This window comes from Columba livia, chromosome 4 (genome assembly GCF_036013475.1).
Source record: "Columba livia isolate bColLiv1 breed racing homer chromosome 4, bColLiv1.pat.W.v2, whole genome shotgun sequence".
Classification (NCBI taxonomy): domain Eukaryota; kingdom Metazoa; phylum Chordata; class Aves; order Columbiformes; family Columbidae; genus Columba; species Columba livia.
The window spans coordinates 25,249,787-25,273,483 of NC_088605.1; the positions used below are offsets into that span (position 1 = coordinate 25,249,787).

The 23,697-nt window shown below is 41.1% G+C and overlaps 1 protein-coding gene across 25 annotated transcripts in view; it reads right to left on the reverse strand.

The window, feature by feature from the left end:
- APBB2 (amyloid beta precursor protein binding family B member 2) overlaps window positions 1-23,697 on the reverse strand; it is a 181,440-nt gene that overhangs the window by 110,631 nt on the left and 47,112 nt on the right. For all 25 annotated transcript variants that reach the window (XM_065060761.1, XM_065060749.1, XM_065060743.1 and 22 more), the window contains one exon: window positions 14,344-14,440. The gene's annotated coding sequence lies outside the window, so the exon portion shown is untranslated. The remainder of the gene's footprint in view (window positions 1-14,343; window positions 14,441-23,697) is intronic.

A 23,697-nucleotide genomic window follows, 5' to 3' on the forward strand; every position in this document is an offset into this window, starting at 1 on the left:
CTGTCAAATAACTAGCATGAAATCTTTTAGTCTAAAACCAAGTCCCACTGTTCATTCTTTGGTATAAGATTTTGTATTAAAACACAGCTTTCAACTGATTTTCAGCTTTACTTTTTTCTTAGTCTATTTGAACAGACTTCATATTCCCAGATGTTTTCCAATACGCATTGCATGTCAACCACACAATTTATAAAGATACATTTCCTTTTATTTCATCCTCTGCTTTGCTGGAAGGAACAAAAAAAGCAACAAATTCTGGGCAGCGTTTTTTTCTAATTCATCAGGGATTTTTACTATCTCAAGCTACTGCTACAAGCACAAGCTTGTTCTATCCAGGAAACTGAGAGAAATATCAGGATACAGATGAAACAGCACTGCACCGAAACTGTGAGATTTCCACTCATCTTCAGATTTATCAGTTCCCCCAACTGAGCAGAACACCAGCTCACTCTTGAATTAGATAAGCCTTTTATATATATTGGCATCCATGCAATTCTCCAGTGAGCTGGTCTGGGAGCCAACAAAGCTGAAAACTCCACATAAAGACGTATTTTCAGCCAGACCGGGCGCCTGAACTGGCTCACAGTGCTTGCAATAGTATTGGTAGCTAGTGAGGGCAAATGGAAAGGACGGGGACCATGACAACTTGTGTTTCAAATGACTTCAAATGCAATCACATATCACTGCTACAGCCTCTGGCAATTTCTTCTGAAATGCAGACACCTACAAGGCTGCGTATCTGACCGTGCAAAAAAAGAAAAACATGTAACAATCTCCATTATTTCCCAAATCAGTGCAGACAAAGCTTGTCCTGTTCAACTCTGCTCAAGCTGAGTGAATCAATGAGAAGGTACTCTGTTGCAACAAAAAGCATAATTTTGGCTGTTAAGATGAAAAGCTAATAGTAAACAATACAATTAACATCCAACCAGAAAACTCCAGGGCAAAGAAACCTTTCATAGGGCAATATGGGACAACTCCTTGCCATGGGCCAAAAAGACCTTTCCAAACTTCTGTGGTGGCCTACCAATCCAACACAATTATAATGCTGTACAAGGAAAAAAAACTGCAGATGGCTGTTTCCCCTTTCCTGATGTACAGGAATAAAAATTCCCCAAACATATTTATTACTAGAAAAAAATTACATCTCCCCTCACCCCAAATTCACTAACATTTTTACTCCCCTCAAATACCTCTGCAGCAAGTTCATTATTCATAGCAGAACACAACAGAATAGTCCTTAGCTGTGCAAGGATTTAAAAAAAAATAATAAAAAAAATACTGAGGGGAAACAAAAATTGTAACTAGATGACAGTATTTACAATTATTTTCTCTAGCTTGTGAAATAACTTGATCAATAGGTGCGGAGCTGCAAGATTACTCATCTTTCATAAATGCATTCTCGTTCTTTCTAGAAGGTGTACACTGTTCCTGCTCTGCACTGGTGCGGCCTTACCTGGAGCACTGTGTGCAGTTCTGGGTGCCAGAGGATATAAAGGAGCGGCTAAAGTCACTGGGTTTGTTCAGCCTGGGGAAGGGGAGACTTAGAGGAGACTTCATCACTGCCTACAGCTTTCTCACAAGAGGAGGGAGAGGGGCAGGCACTGAACTCTCCTCTTTAGTGACCTGTGACAGAACCTGAGGGAATGGCAGGAAGATGTGCCAGGGGAGGTTTAGGTTGGACATTAGGAAAAGGTTCTTCACCCAGGGGGTGCTGGAGCACTGAACAGGCTCCCCAAGGAGGTGTCACAGCCCCAGGCCTCACAGTGTTCAAGAAGAGACTGGACAACGCCCTCAGAGATATGGCGTGAACTGTGGGGTTGTCATGTGCAGGGACAGGAGTTGGACTTGATCCTCATGGGTCCCTTCCAACTCAGGACATTCTATGATTCTAAAGCAACAAAACTCACTAATTTATCTCACATGGCTACACTTGAGACATGCTATACCTTCCCTACATAGCAGCACAGCCTTCTGCACCATACCATAATAAAAAGCCTATCAGATATAAATTAAAAATCCCAAACCCCACAATTATGCTCTCAAACAACTCAATTAAACTAGAGTATGATTTTCCTAAAGGAGTGTGTCCACCACAGGGAAAACAACGCTCTGAGGAGAGACCAGGTGGGGACCCAAAGGCAGGACCATTTTCAATCTCACATCCTAAAGCCCCAGACATCTCAGTGTAGAAGACAACTGGCAGTGACCTGCCTTTAAACACACCCACTCACCCAGGTGAATCTCGGAGAGAATCCTGAGCTTCTGCAAGCTCACGGAACTCCCACAGAAATGTGAGTGGCCTTGTTGGTATCCAAATGCCATGGTTCAAGCATCCGAAAATTAACATTTGTTTTCCACATACATCTATGAGAACAGTAAATGAAATAGAAGGAGGTATCAAATATTCCTTTCACAAGATCCAAGTACAATGAAGGTACAGGCTTGGGCTTTGTTTTGATTTTAAATGCACTCAACTTCTACGTCCACAACTGCAAACAAATCTGTGTTAAATCTGAATGTACTTAATATGACAGATCAGGTCGTCTAAGTGTGTGTTTTTAACTTGCTCACTCACATTTTGTAACAAATAAGTTTTGTAACAGCTTTCTGGGTATTTCGATTATTAGTCTACTGCAAGACTGCTTTTTAAAATATTTTATAGTGATTTTTACATCTTTATATTGTTAAATTAAAAACTACATATACACAAATGTACATATAGCATATAGCCTTATGGTTTCTTTTCAAGAAATGTTTTGATTTGGCTCTGCCTGAAGATTTTTTTTGTCCCCCCTTTTTTTTTTTTCATGCTCTTCTCTGAATTGTCTCAGCTGACCAGCCCCACACTTCACGAAATTAGAGAAAACCATGGAAACAAAACCTGATGGCTGTCACTGGGTACCTGCCACCCAGCAGAGCACATGAAAGCACCATCCCCTTCACCTCACACCACATATTTTCTAGGAGCTGTGGTGACAGAGGAACCAGCTACTCATCATCTCACCTAACGAGGGCATAAATCCCATACAGAGAGGCCTGCCATGACTTCCAGCTGAGGCTGTCATCTTCCTAAGCCATTTTCTTTACAGAGCTTCTTTTGCTGTAGCTCTTTTATATTTCTTATTTTTTATAACTGCTACATAAGAGTTTCATTTTGCTTGCATTAATCTTTTGACACTATTGGAAAAAAAAAACCACCTAAATTCTGGTGCCTTTTTTTTTTTTTTTAAATGAGTCAAACCAAGAATTACATCCACACAGAAGGCACATAGGATCATGTTTGCTTGAACTGATTTTATTATCTTTTGTTTGAGAACAAACAACTCATAGCCCAACCTCCATACTTTTAACAGACATTAAAGCCTTTCTGGGTTTATTTGTTCATGCATGCTACTGTTTATGAGGGTATTAAATGACCAGCTGATTCCTTGACCTTCCTTTGTTCTCTACAAGCAATATTTGCTACAAATACCTGTGTGTTCAAACACAATTATAAGTATGTTCACACTGGCTGCTATAATCTCACACAAATAGATTGCCAGCAGACCTACCTATACATGCCCAAGAAAAAGGTGATTTAAAAAAAAAATGACTGCAATTACCTACCGAAGTCATTCAAGTGTGACCACTTCATACAATGCTCGCAAGGAACAGCTGCACACAGCAGGGAAAGAAAAAAGGTTCTTGCATTTAGCTTCTCAAGGGACACCTACTGAAGAACTTACATTCCCACACTCTCTGGGTGATATTCAGAATCCCACCTTTAAAGTCTTGCTTTGAATACCAGGAAATAGCCCTGCTAGGGAATGGCTAAGAGGAATAACTTGCATTGTTTTAAAAACACACAAACGGGCATAGGTCCTATACGATATAGGCCCACTATAGCAAAGGGTGCAGACGCTGAAAGAGGGCGATTTAAAACAAACAAACAAAAAGAAAACAAGCCACAAAAAACCACCACACGAACAACAACAACAAAAAAACCAAACCAAACACCCACAGGCTGTAAGGCTAAGTGTATTTGTATATACACAGACTTTTGTATACATATGTACATATTTGCATATATAATGCAAACAGGCTCCCCACAGTAAACTGCTTCTCACTTTGCCTGCGCTCATAGCAGCCACTTGGAGCATCACACGTAGAACAACATTAGTGAAACGCAATTTAAAGAAGTGAAGTGCACAGCCAGGCCATTGGGAATTTGTGCTGCCAATTTCTGGAGGCACATACAGAGGCAACACATTCATTGTCTGTGCTGGAACAACTATCCCATCTCTCACATCAAACTGCCTTGTTGGAGAAAGCAAAATGTTGTCTACCAGTTGAATATCTTCTTTTATTATGGGTGTAATAGCCAAAAAAAATGCTGAATTATTTATATCCATTATTTTTTATCTAATAACTACCTTTTTTTTAAAAAAAAAAAAAAGTTTCGTCATTCCAGGGATTTTCTTTCTTTCTTTTTTTAAAGTCTTCTGTTACCCAAGAGACCTGCCACCTTTCCAGTTTTGTCTGGGAGCGCTCACATGCTGTAGGTTATGCTCTCCCACCACCTGGCTATGCTCACTGAAGAACTCGCTGCCTGTCATCCCTGGTGTGGGATAAAACTCTTCCAGGAGCCAGAACAACAACCACAACCCTACAGCCAAGGGGACAGATGTCCTGCCTGCACTCCAGCCCTGTTGCACTCGCCATGGGCTCACCACATGTGGACCTGCCTGGGATGCAGTGTAATCCAGATGCTGGAAATGCTCAGAGACCTGAGAAGTCCCGTTCTGCCCAAACAGCCTGGTGACTCCACCTTTTCTCCTTCCAATAAATTCACACTACTCAAATTCTTATTTCTTGCAATGATTCTCGCTTGCAATTCTCTGTCCTCTACACTTTTCGGCTGCCTTTGCACTTCTCACCTCCTCCTATTTGGATGTTTTACCTCTTCTCCATTTTTTGAGAAGGCTTTCATGAGGGCTTTTCTTATTCTTGGTCACCTTTTCCAGGTACTATGTCACCTGCCCGTTTAGTTGGGGCTCTCACACACTATGTGGGGATGGATGTTATTATTTCCTACCCTGTTCTGGAGGATATTATCACTGTTAGTCACTTAAAAAAAAATTCCTATGGTGTCCCTAATTCATGTATCAGGATTTGTTATAGAGGACCTAACTCATTGAAAATGTGTTTCCCTAAAATTTAGCATTTCAGTAGTTCTACAGCCAGGTCATGTAGAGCAAGATGAATCTAAGTCACTCTAATCCCTGCAAAGACAATAGATACTTTCTCAGTAAAACACACCTGCTTTTTATATTATATATTTTTATTCTACATTAAGTTACCGCAATGCAGATTTTGTTCGACCAAACAGTAAAAGAAAGCATCAGGATATTTTATTTGCAACTATACAGTCCATATATTTTAACATGAAGAAAAACACTGTCTGTGATATTGACAGTTTGTTATGAATTAAGATCATTCACTCTGCTGCAGCTATATGAACTGACACCAGCTAACAATTTTAACAAATCTCCCCTTCCCGAAGAGCAAGTAAGTTAGAAATAAAGAAATAAAAGAAAACAAGAAGTTCAAAGTTAGGGCTGAGGGGCCCACTGGTGCCGGGCTCTGCGCCCCCGGGGCAGGGCTGGGCGCCACAGGCCCTGGCAAGCGGTGGAGCCTGGAGCCGCGCTGGCCTGCAAAGGCATTGCACGATCAAAGCAATCATCACCAGGTAATGCAGATCTTCCCGTAAAGCCTAAAACAAGAGGGTGGTATTTGGGGTTGCAGGGATGCATTTTGAATCTCATTTACACCAAGATCACCAAAAAGCATTTTTTAAAGCTGTCAGGTAACAGCAGTAATTCTGAACAAGAAGGTGCTGATTTCTTCTGAAGTTAGAGATGCCACTGTGCTTTTGTTTTCTCTGGGAACCTTTTCAAGCACAGCTAGGCTTTCTGTTACAGTATTCCAACACTACTCTCTACTTTTCCCCCTCGTATCTTGTAGGAATAAACACAACATTGCTGCTGTACTTCAAGAATGGATGTAAAACTTGGAAACACAGACAAAACAGAACAAGAAACTCCAGAAAAATGTCATCATTTCTGTTTGCCAGCTCTTAACTGCTAGCGGGATGAGCCACAGCTTCACTCTCCAAACTGATGTATCTGCTAAGCCAAAAATGCTCATCAGCTATTCAGACAGAAAAACAAAACCAAAAATCACCACCTTCATCTCACTGGTATCTTCCATTAAATACTGAAATGTAATAGAGAGAGCCACTTCATTTTATTACTCGAGACAAAGATTCCCAGTTTAACCCCCTTGGCTGTTTGCATCTAAATGATCCAACCCGCACCCCCTGATTTACCCTTCCATGGCAGCAGGGAGCACAGCAGAACCCGCCGAGTGCCAGAAGACCAGGATTTCAAGCCAAGGCTGTTTCAAACTCCCATGGTTACTAGAAAGCCCTCAAAAGGCAAGCTGAGCACAAGATAAAGCTGAGCTCAGCTGGTTTCCAGGGTGTGAGGGCAGAAAATTGTAAAGCAACACAAAAAAAACCTGTGCTGATATTTCTCTGAAAAGTTCCTTCTAGAACAGTTGTTCCACCACTAGCAGATACCTCCTGTGACCTCCCTTACTGCTGTCCCAAGCAGCCTCCACTCCTATCTCAAAAGCAAAATATCAACACAAAAATCACAATTCTTTTCATATCTCATTACTCATTCCTTCTGTCAGCAGAGCTTCCTATTTTTACTTACCTCAAGCGCATTATATTCCCAGCCTGCAATGCAACAGTCACAGCATTAGCTGTTGCTGCTCCTTGAGGACCTGGTGGTAGCAAATGTAGTAACAAATGTAGTGTGGGTTGTATTTTGAAACTTCAAGGTACAGATTCTTCTAAAAAAGTTCACCTCAAGGGTGTCAAAATGTAGGAGTAGTTATATTTATACAGTCCTAAAATTACATTCAGCCCTTTGAAGGCTTAACCATGGTTTACCGTATCATTTTATATGGATACACACACATTTTTTATATATGCATCTGTTTTACGGGTGTATATATAATGCTTTATATATACATACATATATAAATTTGTATTTTGTGTGTGTAACTCCTTCCTGACCACTGCACAACCAGTTAAAACACAATTTATAATTCACAGCAGCGGACAGACGCTGAAGCAAATTGTTACTTTACCAAAATCTTACTTTACCTGTGACAATGGAAAGCTGTGTGACACTAACATGGCCTTCCTCCATGTTTGACTTTGATCTCAGGTGCAGTATACAAACTTCAGCAGCCCAGACAAGCCCTTGAAGCATCTTCAAGTGTTTTTCAGAGACCGTAAAACCAGAAGACTTAGGGAACTGACAATTATCAAAGCTATTGTACAGGAGCTTTGATGCACTGTGGCAAGTACAAAATGTTTATCTCTGAGGAATTAACAAGAGGGACCACAAAGAAAGGTCCAATTAAATGGTTCGGTGGAACCAAACTGGAAATTTTTCCTTTTGACACAATAACAGGAGAACAGAAAACATAGATGAACCAAAAAAGTGGAAAATACTGGATGATAAAAAGAAATTTCAATTAATACTAGCATTAATGATATTGTCATAAAGGGTATTAGTGCAACCTGCTCCTGACACAAAATTTGGACGCCGTGCTGCAAGGCAAAATATGGAATCACCAAAAGGAAAACTGCACGCTGAGAAGGAGCAAACCAGAAATGTAATGAAGTAACACAGGGCACAAGGTCATTTATTCAGGGAATCACTAAGGAATTCTGCTGTCAGTGCTGGGCTGTGATGGAAGAAGGAGACCCAGCTCTATCCACAGGGGAAGGCAAATACCTGCTCTGGTTCCAGCCCGGCAGCATCTGGTCCCTCACGCACCAGGGATTACGGGAAAACACAGAAATCTGGTACCTTGATTATCTTTCAGTTTCCTATCTCGTATAAGAATACTAAGGGTTTGGCTTACAGCAAAGTGAAGGCTGAGAGAAGCAACAAAAACTTTGAAGTGTAACGTCAGCACAAGAAATATGTGCACGTAAAGCAGTCATTGGTAAATTTAGGCTGGATATTAGAACATATGCAACATAAGAGAAAGGTGGTCCAAGAATGGCCTTCCAAAAGGGTATAAAAATCATCTAATAAAATAATCTTTAAAGTTATGAATTGTGTAATATGATGGGGCCAACCATCTGAATGGGAGACACTTTTCTCTCATGTGATTTCTTCTTTTTTTTAATTAGAACAAGAGCATCAACAATTTTTCTGGGAATTCACCAAGAAGTTAACGAGAATCTAAACAGCCATCTCTGGACAGAAATCCAGCAGGGTTATAAAACTGCACAGTTAGTGAATAACGGGAATATCCAGAACACAAAGTGGCTTAAAAAAAAAAAATACAACAACAACACAACAAACCAAACAATGACACGAAGAAACACCTAAGATTTTAAGTATCAAGTTTCAAAGGGTAAGGTGGCTCTCATCTAAAATGATTTGGAAGAAACTTTGTGAATAGGTTTTTAACTCTGCCTTCTGTACAATTCCTTGGCCTTCTGACTTCTCTGAAGCAGTCGCAGGCTGGAATGACTGAAAGCAGTTGAGCTATTTCTGAGGCATGAGTCAGGATTTCAGTTTCTACTACCTTTTTTTTTTTTCTTAAAAAGCCCCTTTTATCTTTGTACAGTTACCAAGCATGTGTCAATGTCTCAATCTGTCATAACTGGACAACAGCTACAGCTTAGAACATCAGCGGTGCATGGTGGAGCACTGAACAGGCTCCCCAGGGAGGTGTCACGGCCCCAAGCCTGACAGCGTTCAAGAAGAGACTGGACAATGTCCTCAGACACACGGTGTGAACTGTAGGGTTGTCATATGCAGGAGCTGGACTTAATGATCCTTGTGGGTCCTCTCCAACTCAGGACATTCTATGATCCTGTGATTCTTTTGCTACTGAACTGAAGGAAGGACTAGAGACTTATTTGTAGGATGCAAGCAACTCATCTACATTTTTGACAAGAAAACAATTCAGCCCTCTGGGTTTTGTTTTGCTTTTTTAACCCACAGGGATATGAAGGAGAAAAAAAAATTGAAAGTCATTAGGAACCCATATGGACAACAATGATGTAGTATCCAAATAGAGTACACAAAATAAACCCACCTCTCCTTTGTTTCCAGTTTTGGCAGGTTTTATAGCAGAACCATTCAACACAGAGAACTCTCTTACTACCCCCTCTATCGACTATACAGATGTTCAGTCATACAAAAGCCCTCAGCATTTTAGCAAATAAAGAAATGTTGGAAAGAGTAATTTCTGCAACATGATAGGATAAAATATTACTTTAATATCAGTTAATTAAATAAGGAAATAAAAGCCCGGGGAATTTTTTTACATCTTTCTAGAAGGAAGCTACATAAACCATCTCTATAGCAAAACCTCATGATCATGCATCAATGTCGTCCTGAAATACTTCTGAAAAATTAACAAAGTAGCAATTACAATGAAAGTTATACTGGAGTTTTGGTCAAAGTACTTGTTTAACCTCATCTTCCCTCAAAAATAAAGGCTACAAGAGACAGTCAAGTCATAATGCAGGATTTGTAGTTTTATTTAATTAAATGAGTATTTGAAACCTATGTCTAGCATACTGAGATGAAACTTTGGTCAGCCTTTTTGTATGTTGAGCGACATAGGGACACAATCCATGCTGCATCTGAATCCAGTTTTATACTGGTGTCAGTCACCAAAATCACTTGCACAAACAACAGAAGAACAGTTTTAAGACAGGCTCTTGTTTGGGCTCTTTGACTCTTTCCTCAAAGCTAATGCTGACGTACATTTAGAATAATATAAACATATTCCTGGGTACCCCCTTCACAACTGACAATGTATTGACAATTGCTGCAATACAGTGTAAATTGTCCCTAAGCTGACAGGGCACATGCCACGTTTTTCTGTGACAATGTAGGGGAAATGATTCCCAGCACCCGAAAATAAAAATGTATTACCTGAGTCACAAGTCAAGATATGGTTCATTAACAGCAGCTATCGTAAAAGATTTCCACCTTTCTTGATGGAAGAACTTATTCTTAAGCAAAAACAATTTTTGAATAATTAAACATCTGGCAGGATAATCAGAATTGAGTTTCATGTTGTCACTGATGCTTCCAAATCCTAAGTAAGCCATGAATAATCACGTTAAATATTACAATTCTTCATTAAAAAGCTATTTTATTTAACATTTTGTAAAATACAGTTCATTTCTATATCATGGTACCATTTTCCATTTTTTGACAAATGAGTCTGGGGACAATAAACTACCAGCTCAAGACAAACAACCAGCTAAGATTCAATTATTTCTTTCCAGGTCTGTTCCCTCCTACAACACCCTCCCCAAAGGCCAAGAGCTGCATCCTTGGTTTGCAAGGACAGTTGCTATCAATACAGCAAGAAATTTATTTCTTTTTGAAAATATGATATACTGTGATATACTAAGGTAGTAAGAAAGGCTGAACCACATCCTACACTAGCCACTACTACATCTTCTGCTGCAGTTACCAGCGGCAAAAGGTGACGGTGAACAATGACAACATTGGGAGCACAAGCACAGGCTATTCCATTCACCTGCTGCAATTTGAAAAGTTCCCCCAGGGCCTCCTTTGCAACCTATTACTATTATTACCGAATCAGGCACCAGAGAATTAGTCTGATTTTGTGAATAACATCTTCCACAAACAAGAAGGTATTCTCTGCAGTCCAAAGTGATGATAACATAGCAGGAACTTTCTGATAAGCTCTGCTGAGCCACAGAAGCGGACTTGCAGCACACTCCTGGGGAGCTACCACGAAGGTATCGCAGCCACATTTGCCAAGCAACAAGTACTACAGATGATCCATGATTTCAGCTCCTCTACTGAGAGTGCCAAAACAGGCTGAGCTGAGGTCAACTAGAATGGGGCCCAATTCAACTCACCTCCTACAGGTTCCCTATGAAGTATCAAAGCATACTTGTCTTTTGGGACACACTTGGACCTGAAGTTCAGGTTCAAGCAACCATGTTGTTCGTAGGCAACAGTTTTAAATGACTCTTAGTAAGAAACTGTTTAATTAAAGAGGTGTCACTAATATAAGTACATCCTGAGGTGGGAGCAAACACGGATATTCTACTAGCCTATGAAACAAATTGTTGATTCTGGTTCAACCCCTAATAGAAAGGGACACACACTACAGAAATCACTGTCTCAGCAGAATTACTGGAACAGCTATGAAAACCAAACTCCCTTGTTATTAGCAGCAGAGATCCCACTGGGGCATGGAGGTAGATGCTGATGTGGCCTGAAGGACAACCTGAGATATTGCTGCATCTGCACCATATGTTCTTGGCATAGACTTCTGTCTTTAAAATGTATTCTGTACATAAATTAAACATGTGAGTATTAATCCAAGGAAGTCTGGAAAAGAATTAGTCTATGCTACAGCATCTGTGATATCAGAGACAACATGACGAGCACCAGCTCCATTGTGAGCATGACACCCATCCCTTTTCTGCAAGGCTTGCTAACAGACTCTGAAAAGCAGGGATAGCTGCTCGGTTACTTGAACCCACACCAACTCCATTACCTTCAAAACCCACAGTTATCACAAAAGGAGTAAACTTTCCTTTTAATTTGAAAAGCTGATACCTGGCAAGCTGTATCCTCCCTGAGCAGCTGGGGTGAGGAGTTTCAACTGCATTAATCAATGACTGAATCACCACTCTCCTCAGCTTGGCATCAAAGCAGTCTGCCACGAGAAGCACATAATGTTGATTACAGATTAGCAGTGGTGGCCTCACAAAGCTGCCTGCAAGACACAGTTGCACTGTGCCCTGGCTTCCTGACAGTAAAACAGAGGCCAGGCAAGCATCACGCAGTGAGCAATTCACCTAGAGATGCTCTGACTGACAGCCCCTTTGGGAACTGGACATGGCCACAAAGCAAGATGAGGCAGGGTGACTGGTCCTATTAAGGTGAAGGTCCTCGGCCCAACAGCTTCTTCCCCAGGGGAAAGACTGGAATCAGTTTTAAAGGAAACTATGAGATTCTCTTACTGATACATAAAATGACACAGGACAGCAAGAGGAATTACAGGCTCTTCTAGTGAAAGGGGAGGACAAAGAACATGAGAGGGAAGGAAGAGGGGAAAGAGGAAAAAAAAGACATGAGAATGACCTAGTATATGCTTCAAATTAATAACTCACATGGCAACTCTATGTTTTAGAAGAATACTGCTCAGTTCCCATGGAAGAATTGAGGCTCTGACAATTAGATATAGAGACTAAAGAAAAACAACTTGGGAAAAAAAAGCAGCATCACTAGCCCAGCCTCCTTTGTATTACAGTATTACAAGACCACTAAGTCTGCTTGATTAACTGTGCTGGTTTGACTGAAAAGGGTTAATTTCCTTCATGCAGTTCAAAACCTTTCTTTTCCATAGTTAGCACACTCATTATCTGGACTTAGTTTGAGAACAAGCAGATAACACCCCAGCACAGAGCTAATGTTTTTAATTGCTCTGGTCTGAGAGCCAAGGACACTCTGAGTGCTCTGCCCACAGGTGTGATGCAGCTGGGAAGGGAGACATAGATGGGGCAGAGCTTGACTGACATCCAGACTGATCAATAAGAGTATTCCATCCCATTAGTGTCATGCTTTGTATTTAAGGAGAGATGGGAGTTGGGACCTTCTGGGTTGCTGCTCTTGTCCTCTCACTTGCTCTGTGGCACAGCCATGAGGAATTGCCTTGACTATCTTTTATTTCTATTTCATATATATGTTTTACTAGCACTGTATTAGTATTTTGTTATTTTATTAAACTGTGTTTATCTCAATCCCAGTTTCTCCCTTCCCTTTTGATTCTCTACTCTACTGGGGGACAGGGGGCGAGCGAGCAGCTATCGTGGTTGTATTGCTAGATGGGGTTAAACCACGACATTAACATACACAAAAAGTGTGAAGACTAACACTAACCCTGAACCCTTAAATAAGCCCTAAAGAGCGATCTCACTGCACTGGCTAAAACATTAGTGTCTCACGCAACTGCATAGCAACATGAGATTAGCCCTGGCTGGAGTCTCATCATTCTATTTGTGCAAAGACTACTTTAATAAGAAATATCCTGTCTCACCAGAGCATAGCTTTATCTAACAGAGGGAAATAAAATACATTAAAAAAAGGCATAAACATAAAACCTCTGAAATTCTTCAGGATGAGAAGTCCTTTGTAAAGAAAGAATTCTTTGGGAAAAGTAACATGCAACGTGAAAGATCATTTTCTAAATCAATGTCTCAGCTAGGTACTAGCATTTATCTCCTCTCTGCATTTTAACTAACCAGCTAAGGAAGAATCTTACAGGATAAGGGTTTGCAGCTGTGCACCCCGCAAGTAAAGCAGCAAAAGAGTTACTCAGTGGTTACAAGGCTGCCGTACATCTGAGAGCTCTGCCAGCTCACTTCCATCAGTCAGGACTGTCCAAAATAACATCCTGGTAAGGATCACATCAGCAAAAACCCAGAAGAGCCCCACTGCATTTCAGGAAGGTGGAACAGCAATCCTGACAGAAAAACTTCCTCCCTCTGGCAGTAAATAGCACAGTTTCTCCATAGAACTCTGCCAGTACAACTTGTACGGTACAGGCAAACCTACAGACATGCTTAGACCAAGACTTCCAGTTAGCAGCACTTTCCTTGTGGGCAGGTAATGCCAGACCTCTCACTTAGCTTATTTCTGAAGACAAGCAGCCCGGAGGCTTGCCAGGTACTGGGAAGAATGTCCCACCAGATAACCCCTCCACATCGACGGCCTCAAGTGCCACAAAGCAGCTGCTGCTGCGGGCCTCCCTCCCGCTCCAAGACCCACACAGAACCACTTGAACACATCGCAGGGGACTGCACTTCTGCTGCACAGTACATTGAAATCCAATACGGGTGTCCGCATTAACACATAACACCACTGACACCACAGAGGAACAGCACTACTATGAAACACCTCTCAGCCTTTCCTCACATGAGCTGGCAGAGCATGTTGTAGTGTTTTGTTGCACAAATCTAGCTAATCTGCAAGAATGGATAAACCAAGAACCGGTCTTTCTGGAGCACTAAAAAAGCTGGAGCATCTTTGTTATCAAACATCATGATAAACAATGTAAATACTACATAAAAATAAAGGCACCTCTGGTCTCTGTGCTGGGAGAAATCTGAGATTTCTATATTTGAGATGTGGGACAAGAAAAGTGCAGAAAGAGCCCCACGACCCCAGAGGATCCTTGGACATGGAGTACATTACTTACTGTCCCCAGCTCGTGGGTGGGAAGCCCGTACCAGAGCACCAAGTCCTGCAGTCCTGGGCACCAGCACCCCCTTGGGTTGTTGCAGAAATCAGGAAAGCTGCAAAACAGAAACAAGTCCCATTGTAGAGTTTTCGTTTATGAAGAGTCAAGGAGGGATTAATGAAAACTACTGAGCTCGCAAAGGTGCAGGTTACCAGAAGAAACCCAGGCGGCCACGCTCCGAGCCAGCAAGGCAGTGGGAGCCTGGGAACCAGACCAGCAGCACAAGTGACTGAGTAGCTCAAGCAGCCACCTTCAGTTTAAATCCTCAAAAACCAGCTGCATTCAACGATGTGCTCGCAGGAGAAGTAAAATCAGTGCAGGGATCTTCCCAAACAGGGCAGGTGCCCAAGCTGCTGTTGGACTGCGACAGCTTGGGCACGCCAGAGATGCGCTGCAAAGCATGCTTTAAATCACCGCTCTGTGCGGCATTACTGACCTGCTGTCTTCCCCATGCACAAACACCAAATATCACAAAGAAAATTATACAGATGAGCCCCAAGTCAGAAAAAAAGCAGCAAAAAAGTCCTCACTAAACAGCATGTTCCTAATCTAATTTAGAAAACAAAGTGAAAAATCATCTTTGCAAATATGCTTGTGTTCACTAGACATTAAGTATAAATTTTATTTTTGCAAAGTCCATATGCTGCATCACAGTCAGTCCCCAACCATTTTGCCCTCTGGTAAATTATTGCATTAATGCTACAGGGTTTGGTAACGAAAAATATATTGAGATTGCTGCCACATGGTGACAGAAGTGAGATTATATCCCCATCAAAAGATTCTCCGTCAGTGGCAGCAGATCTGTCAGTCAAAAGATGCTCTAGGATCCAAGGTATTATTCAACTTTGTATTTGTTCTTCCATCCAGAGAAAATAAATATGCAAAGACCCAAGACACAAATCTCATCTGCTGTAGAGCTTTATATATATATTTGTTAGAGCAAAAGCCAGGCTAAATCAAGCCAAATTATATTCTGTTTTGAAGAGAGATTTCTTTTTTCTGTCCTTGTTCTAATAGAATTCCAGAACTATGAATCCTAGAAGATACTGAAACAGAACAGATAATTTAAGAGAGATAAAAGTGTTCCTGTTAAAAAAAAAAATCATAATTCTCATTTGGAAACTTGAAAATGGACCCTTCTATAAACCAGGTGAACAATAATTTTTAAATCTAAAGCTTTTTGAAGAAATTAAGAAAATTACTAATTTTTATTTTGATCATGAAATCGCACTTTTAAAACACTCTTCAAGGGAGCAGGAAGAAAACACAAAAATGCTCATTCAAGTAATATTCTAATCCAATTTAGTAGGCACAGTTGCAGACTTTTGTATCACATTATAAGATTTCGGTAGTCAAGTGAAAAAAAAAAAGAGAAAGAAAGCAGATGTTAACACCTTCTCATACCAGTAAAGCCAAAAAACTAGTGATTTTCTTCTGTCTGAAATTCACAAGTTTTATATAAACAGAACTTTTTAGGTTAAATGCTGAGACCCCAATCTTTCCCACAGACTGGGCACACCTGCCAGCCTTTTTCCAAATAATTTTAAGGAGTGTCTTTCAGAGATAAGCATCCATCATCCAACATGCATCCATCTGTGCTGGCATGGGCATTAACTCTCCTTATCCTGTATATGAAACCTAATTCGCTCTAGGTTAAGCATAGTGTAACTGCAACAGGACAGTGGTTAATTACATAAAAAGTAGGCAACAGCTCAAAAATCGTTTTAGTTCTGAAATAAGAGAATTTTTTGATCCAAACTAAGACAGGGTCAGCCACAAGTTCTGGGTTTAGAGGAAAGCCTGAAATACAACATACAGCTCTCAAAGGTAGGAATGACCGAGATCCCCAACAAAATAGCCAATAGGAAATTGCAAAACAAAGTTTCAGCAAGAGACAGCTGAGCTCAGATCCAAAGGGACATTAACACTGTTGACATAAATTCCTGAAGTTGTGCTGCTGCACACCCAGCATTTCATATTTCCCCGTGGAGAATCTCTCCCCCACCCTGAGTGTCCTTCCCTTTTCTCCATGTCCTGATGAACATGTCCTTCTCTCCACCCACATTTTTACCACATTGCCTGCTTTGAAAATTGGCAGACTTGAAAACAACAACTCAGGGAGGAAGAGAGGTTTTTTTTTCATGTTTATAAATCTTAATATTTCAAAGAAAAGCTTAGTCAGCCAACAGTGCAGCAAGTCCAGTCTCTCAGACCGATGCAAACTGGAATAATTCATTTAGGACTTTAGGAAAACCAGTAAACTGGAAGGCAGATAGCATGCAGGCACCGATACCCTTCTTAGAAAAAGAATTTGCAAATGCTAAACGCCTACACATGCCAAAGTAGGAACATACTGTTACAATTAATGAAATAAACAACTGTCTGGTTGAGGTAATATTAGGACCAAGTTTAAGAGAATTAAACAGCCCCTATTTCCTTCTTTTGTCAAGATGGGCAACCACAACATACGCTATGACGGGATTAGATATTCCTGGGTATTTGCATTTCCATGGGACGCAGATCTGCAATTCAGTCCTCAGCCAACCTCTGAAACTAGTGATCTTACAGATGCCAGCACGAACATAATCTTGGGCACATCACAGAAATTCAGTTAGTAGAAATAATAAAACCAAATAGAAACCAGTCAGCACGAAAGAAACATGAATTATCGCCCTTGTTGAGATGCTAGAACAAACCTTACTTTTGTAGATCTCTCAAAACAGAGAAACATTTACCTGATAGAGAGATAGAGACTGATACTCTGATTTAAATCAACGTCATCAAAAAACTGACACCAAAAAATAAAAATATTCACCAACTCTTCCCCCTTCACTACTTGGCAGCTGCTTCTCGGACGGCCCCAGCAGAAAGCAGCCAGCCTGGGCTTGGGGCTGGCACTGCTCTCCAAGGAGCGCAACAGAAACCTTGTTTTGTAAACCCAACTATTTGCATCAGGGAATAGAAAGTTTAAGGATTACATCACTCTGAAGCACTCTCCCTGTACACCTTGTTGTAATGGCTATATACTGCTCACAGCCTGCAAACCTGCCTGCGTTGGGCAGCGTGGAAGGGTGTAAAATCAGTAACATGCAATCTGGCAGGGATCCAGTTGCTCTGGGGAAATAACTATAGAATTCCCAATTCCTGTGCTTTTAGAATGGAAGCACAGCTATGAATTTATGCATGAGGCTGAGGATATTACACATGCAGAGTACTCATCATATAGGGATGAGTGAACTGATGTCAGTATGAAACTGGTGAGAGTTTTCATTCTGCAGTTTTCTGTTGGCACGCACAGATGTGGGGCGTACTGCACTGACATTATCAGACTGGGGACTCTGCCTTTCAGCATCTTTTAAACAGGAATTACAGGACCCCACCTTTCCCTCCATCAAAATTGCCACCTCTTCCTCCAATTTAAAAATAGAAGAAAGAAGCAGTCCAGCATAACGTTAATAATTAATAAGTACAGCATGATCATCTATTTTAGGGACAAATTTTTCTCTCGCCTTCTAGAAAGAAACTGGTGATGTGCTATCTCCACTCCATCAGCCAGCCTCCTGGTGAGCCTCATGCAATGGCCCCGAGAACCCAGGCTGCTGGAGTTTGTTTTTTGAAAGGAGAGAAGGAAGAGCTGAGTTCTGTTGTGGCATTTTTCTAGGGGGTTTACTTGGGAAATAATTTTAAAGGAAAAAAAAAATACACACCACACAAAACCAAAAGAACAAGTGACTATTTTCTTACAAAAAAAACCCAAAACAAAACCAAAGAAAAACATAGCAAAAACCCAAACAGTCAAACAAACAAAAACACCACACAAAAAACCCACACCAACCAACCAAACACACAAAAAGAACTGCCAGGATTAACAAGTGGCACTGCCATCTGACAGATGTGGAGGACTCTCATAACATAAAGATGGGTAAAAGACTAATTAAAGATGGGGCAGGGGAGAAGGCTGCCGCTGCCACCTCAAAAATTCCCTGACATTTTTAGCATCTACCTTTCTTCCTCTGCATCCTACCTTCTTTGACAGCAGTTTTTGCCAAATCCACAGAAGGAAGCATCTTAGACACCAATTCACTTATCGCCCTAGAGGGCCAAAAGGAAAATAGCTTCAACTTAGATGGTATTCTACCTTCCCAAGTTTTTGAAGGTCAGGAAGAAGCATTTCTCTCACAACTAATGACTAAAACACTGAAATGCACGTGGCACTGTTTTATTTATTAACAAAGCCAAAGAGCTTTGGTTATCCACAATTCACAGGAGGGGCCCCACTCTTCCCCTTCCAGGTTAAAAGGCATATTCTGGACACCTTCCTGGAAAGGGCAGAAGATGGGTCAGGTCCTCCTGGCTCAAGAAGGAACATGGGCATCGGCCCCACAATGCTCACTGACTGCAGGGTCACTACAGAAGAGACTATGAGGTGGGAAAGTCTTGATATTTATGCATGATACCCAAGTCTGCCTTCTTCATTTTAGTGATGCCTTTTGTTAAGATTGTCCAAAGTGGATACTGGAAGATGTTTAGGTGGGTTTTGTTTTTCCTGTTAAAGTTTTGCACAGAATGGGGTGCAGGGAGGAGAGCCAAGAAACTTTCCTTTCAGGCTACTCTGGACCAAATCTGTGTTTTCATTTTAGCAAATCATCCCCACCATCACCCCCAAATCATATACACAACCCCCCGCATTGCCAGTGACAGCTCCCAAACCCCAGGGTGTTATTTCGGTCCTTTGGCTGCATAACTTACTGCTTTTCTCAAGTGTTCCTGCTCACCAAGCCATGCTGCACAGACACTGAAGCAGAAGAGGGCAGAGCATCAGGTTGACACTGAAGCAGAAATCCTCTTCAGCCTTGGAGAGGTTGACATGTCCCACTGCACAGCACTGGCTACAGCTCACCTGGTCCTGTCAGACTCTGCAACCCATAAAACCCTCTTTGATTCATGTCCTGCTTCTATAGCTACCCATAAATCATAATAGGCTACCAGTAAGAACAGTTACAGAAATACCCTGTCCTTATAGCTTGAGGCAGCTGGTATTTCTACTGGTGGGTAATTTGGTTTCCTAAGGGTGAACCAGCCAGCCAGGGCAAGAACGTGTTCCATAAATACAGATGCTCTTCTGGTGCTCGGTCTCAGCACACATACAGCTAACGCGCAAAAGCCAATGGAAGAGGAGGAGAGCGCGGAAACGTCCTGAGCGCAGCTCCTGCACTCTGGGGCAGGGGGGTCTGCAGTGCCCTGAGCATCCCTCCGGCAGCACAACCGAGCCTTGTGTCCCCACTTCCGTCCCCGAACCCACCCCTTCCCTCCAGCTTTCAGCATCGCTGCTATCACGACTCGTAACAAGAACCAGACAAGTAGCTCCCATTACACAACTGTCTGAGCAAACATCTGGGCTGAGGCTGACAGTTCCTAGGTTATTATGCCAAAAGCACAGCATGATTGACATAGGGAAATGTATTGTTCAACAGCAACTCTTCAAGCACAGACCAAGTACCACTGCAGCATGTTTTCCCCCCAGTGGATGGCAATCAAGACATTTTCTGTTGCATCAGGAGGGATGAGCAAATCTTTAGACCTCACAAAAGCCCAACACACGCTGTTAGCATTTCAGCAGCAAAACAAGTGTGCTTTGAAAATGCTCAAGCAGCCGAGTTTAAAAGAATTTTAAAAAATTAAAACCGGAAAGAGAAACTTGAATCAATACTTGAAAACAAAGTAGCCTGGAATTTCTCTCAAAAATCTTATTCTTAGCACAATGGGGTACAACTTAGCTAGGTGAGGAATTTTCCAAATACATGTTAAGAATTAAACTTACTTTCACACAGACACCAAATTTTAAGTCTGGGAATTCATACATGTGACAGAGACCAGCCACTAGGAGTTAGAAGCAACTAAAGATGCTCATCCACAAGCTGTCTGAGAGAAAAACATCTCCAAATGATTTGACTTCTTAGCAGACATTCTATACGTGAGATCAGATTTTATCTGTCACCTGGAGAAAGCCCTGTGGGTGATGAGTATTCAGGTCACACACACCTTTCCTGCAGCAGCCCACAGCACTACTATTCATGTGATAAACACCCACGTCACAGCAGAAGCCAGTGGCGATGAATAATGCAGGACACCCAGTCGCTCTCCCACATATCACACCCACGGGATATGGAGGCAGCATTTTAGCTTAAGTCATCCTTTCCCCTCCAGGGCACAAGCACGCTCTTCAGTTATTTCCTCTCCACCTCCTGTCCTGCACATACATTAACAGGTCAAACCCAGCAAAATAGGATGAATCGCTGCAGAAGAAATAGGGACACAAACAGAAATGCAATACATCCTCTCACAAGATTATGTTAAAATCATCTGCTCAAGAGCTCCACAAACCAGAGACACAGTTTTCCCAACAAGGTAGTCCTCTGTTCACTTCTGCCAAGAGATGTAGTTTCCCGCCATTACAAAAATAATTTCACAAAGCATTAGCTAAACCAAGATAAATTAAAATGGAGCCACATCTGCCTTAGCTTGTAACCCAGCCCAAATGAAGTCAGGTTATTAAAGACCACTGCAAAACTGAACTGAAATCTGAATTTGTAAGTCAGCTCCTTTTTAAAAAGGCATTATCACCTGTGCTCTAAGTACAAACTCTCCCAGTAACTGACTTCAGCTACTCACTCCTACTCTAAGTACTGTTACCACTGTGTAATTCTCCCTAACCTCTCCTGATATTCTCCAGTACTTTCCAGCTTATGCTGCACACAACAGGGTGCTTCCTCCATCTTAGAGCATCCTTGGTACCCGATGCCCTCCAGTTTGTCATAATAAATTTTAATGATGCAGGTATAAGTCCTCATAATTTTGGCTTCAAAGCTAGCTAAAAGACAATGAAGAACCTTTAACACAGGCAATGTGCACTACCAGAAATCATACTGATTCTGCACACCAGGACACCATATTCAAAATAATTTGCACAGTATCTGTTTAGTTGTAAAACGGGATCATCTCCTCTACCTTACAAGCCTCTGTCATTGTGGGTCAGGGAAGGGAGAGGAAGGGCAGAATAAAGTTAAAAAACCATTACAGCACATTTTTCCCCCCCACAGTAAAAGATCTTATGTAAGCCTAGGAAAGGTTTGGAATAGATCATTACAGATGTGCTTAGCAGAATTAATGCAGAACCACTGTTAGAAGTAACTATCAGACCCATCCCACTCCTATCACCTCAAATACAACAATTTTTTGGGGGAGGTGTTTTGTTTCTAATCTGGTGGGGGAATTTTGTGTAGTTTTGCTTTTTCTTTGTTGGTTTGTTGGTTGGGGGAGTGTTGTGGGGGCTTTCTTCTTGTTTTGTTGGGTTTTTTTGGTTGGTTGGTTTGTTTTTGGAGGAGGTTTTGGGGTGGCTTTTTTCCTTTTTTCTCTTCTTTTTCTTTTCTTTTTTTTTAACAGCACAGGGTCAGTGAGCACTTGGAATATATCTTGCTCAGAACAGCCGGTGGTTAACAGAAAAAAATCCTTATTTAGCTTATTCCTTTATTAATCATGCTGGCTAGCTGACTCACCATCTAAGGCTGATCTCTTAAGGAAACAAAGTGGATAAAAGATACAGCAGCTGGGGTCTCACAGTTCTCACAGAGAGAAGGATATTTAGTTGTGGGGTTTTTTTGCTTAACACTGCAGTTCTAGCGCTGTGCAGTATTTCCTCAGTACTCCACCTCTGATAAGAAGATTAATGGTGCAATAGCCGGATGAAAATAATTAATTTTCCGATCATCGTCAAAAAACAACTATAGTCCCACTGTGTCATAAAATCTGCCCTGAGGCTAAAACCTTTTACCTAATCCATATACTTCTAGTATACATTTTAAACCAACTTGAGACCACTGGTAGAAGAGATCCTGCATTTTCTCCTGAGAAAACTGTGACTAACTACCCTAGCAACAACAGGAAAAAATATGCTTTCCACAGAAGACAAATCAGGAAGACAGAAGATACAAAATCATCAGCTACAGAAGTGTCACCAGACCCACAACCTAAAGAGCAAACTCTACGGGTGGCTGTCAGATGACAAGAAGTTTGGTACCCATATGCCAGAGATGTTACTCCTGTGTCATATATTTGCTTCCCACCTGGATCAATGACTTCCCATTGCTCCTCAGATGACACCTGACTTCAGAACAGCATTGACAGCATCTCGGCCTTACATTATACAAAGCTTTCCTTAACCATCCTACAGGCTTCAAAAGTTTATTCCCTTAAATTTAAGAATATAATATCCTGCAACACAAGCAAATTCTTAAATTGAAAAACTCTTTCTGACAATTTATTTCATTTATTGAAAAATAGAAATGAAGGTCCTTGATTAAGAAGTTCTTCCAAAAGGAGCTTGATTAGGAAGTTCTTTCAAAAGAATCACATAAGTGTTTTATTTAACAAAATAACAAACACAAGGGTGCAGATTAATTAATAACTATATTGCTATGCCCAAAACATGCTCATTTAGGTTCTAAGTTCTCCATTCATCATGTTTTAAGACCTGGATTTTCATTAGCAAGTGTTGTGGCTTTTTTTGTTCTGTTTTTGGTTTAGGGTTTGTTTGGTTGTTTTGTGGCTGTTTCGGTTTTGTTTGTTTTTTTAAATAAGCTCATACACATACACACAAGAGGCAGCTATCTCTGTATTAAATCAAAAAGTTTATAAATTAATTTCTTCTTGAATTGGAAGGAAATTTTCCTACAGGATGTCACCTATACTTAATTACACTGACTAATGGTTATATTTACACTTTATGTCAATACCAAAAAGTCAAGCTACAGAAATTATTATGTTACTGCATTATTACCAAGTATTCAGTAAAATACCCTGTACCTTGCTACAACCACTTCCATTAAAACACAGGAAACACCATCTCAGAACAGACCTGACTGACAGCAGCTATTAGTAGCTGCTTCCAAAAGGAAGTAACAAAATTCACCCTAATAACATTCTCCTACCTCAGCTCACTTACATCCCTATAATTTCTGGCTATGAATTAAAACCTCCTGCCACCCTTTCATTATAACTAAGGCCTCAATTCCAGAGAACTACATTGCATTTGTTTCCATAGTACACTGAATTTTTTCCAATTCATGCAGTACTATCCATGCCAGTAGGAAACCAAGGGGCATCACACATAATCACAGCAAGAGTGACCTCATCTCTCAATGCTGTGCACCCAAACTGAATTTAACACAGAATAAGACTTTTTTTCTTTACCATATAAAAGATTGCCCTGGATACGCAGTGCTTTGTCCTAGCGCCCCTGAATTCCCAACAGGC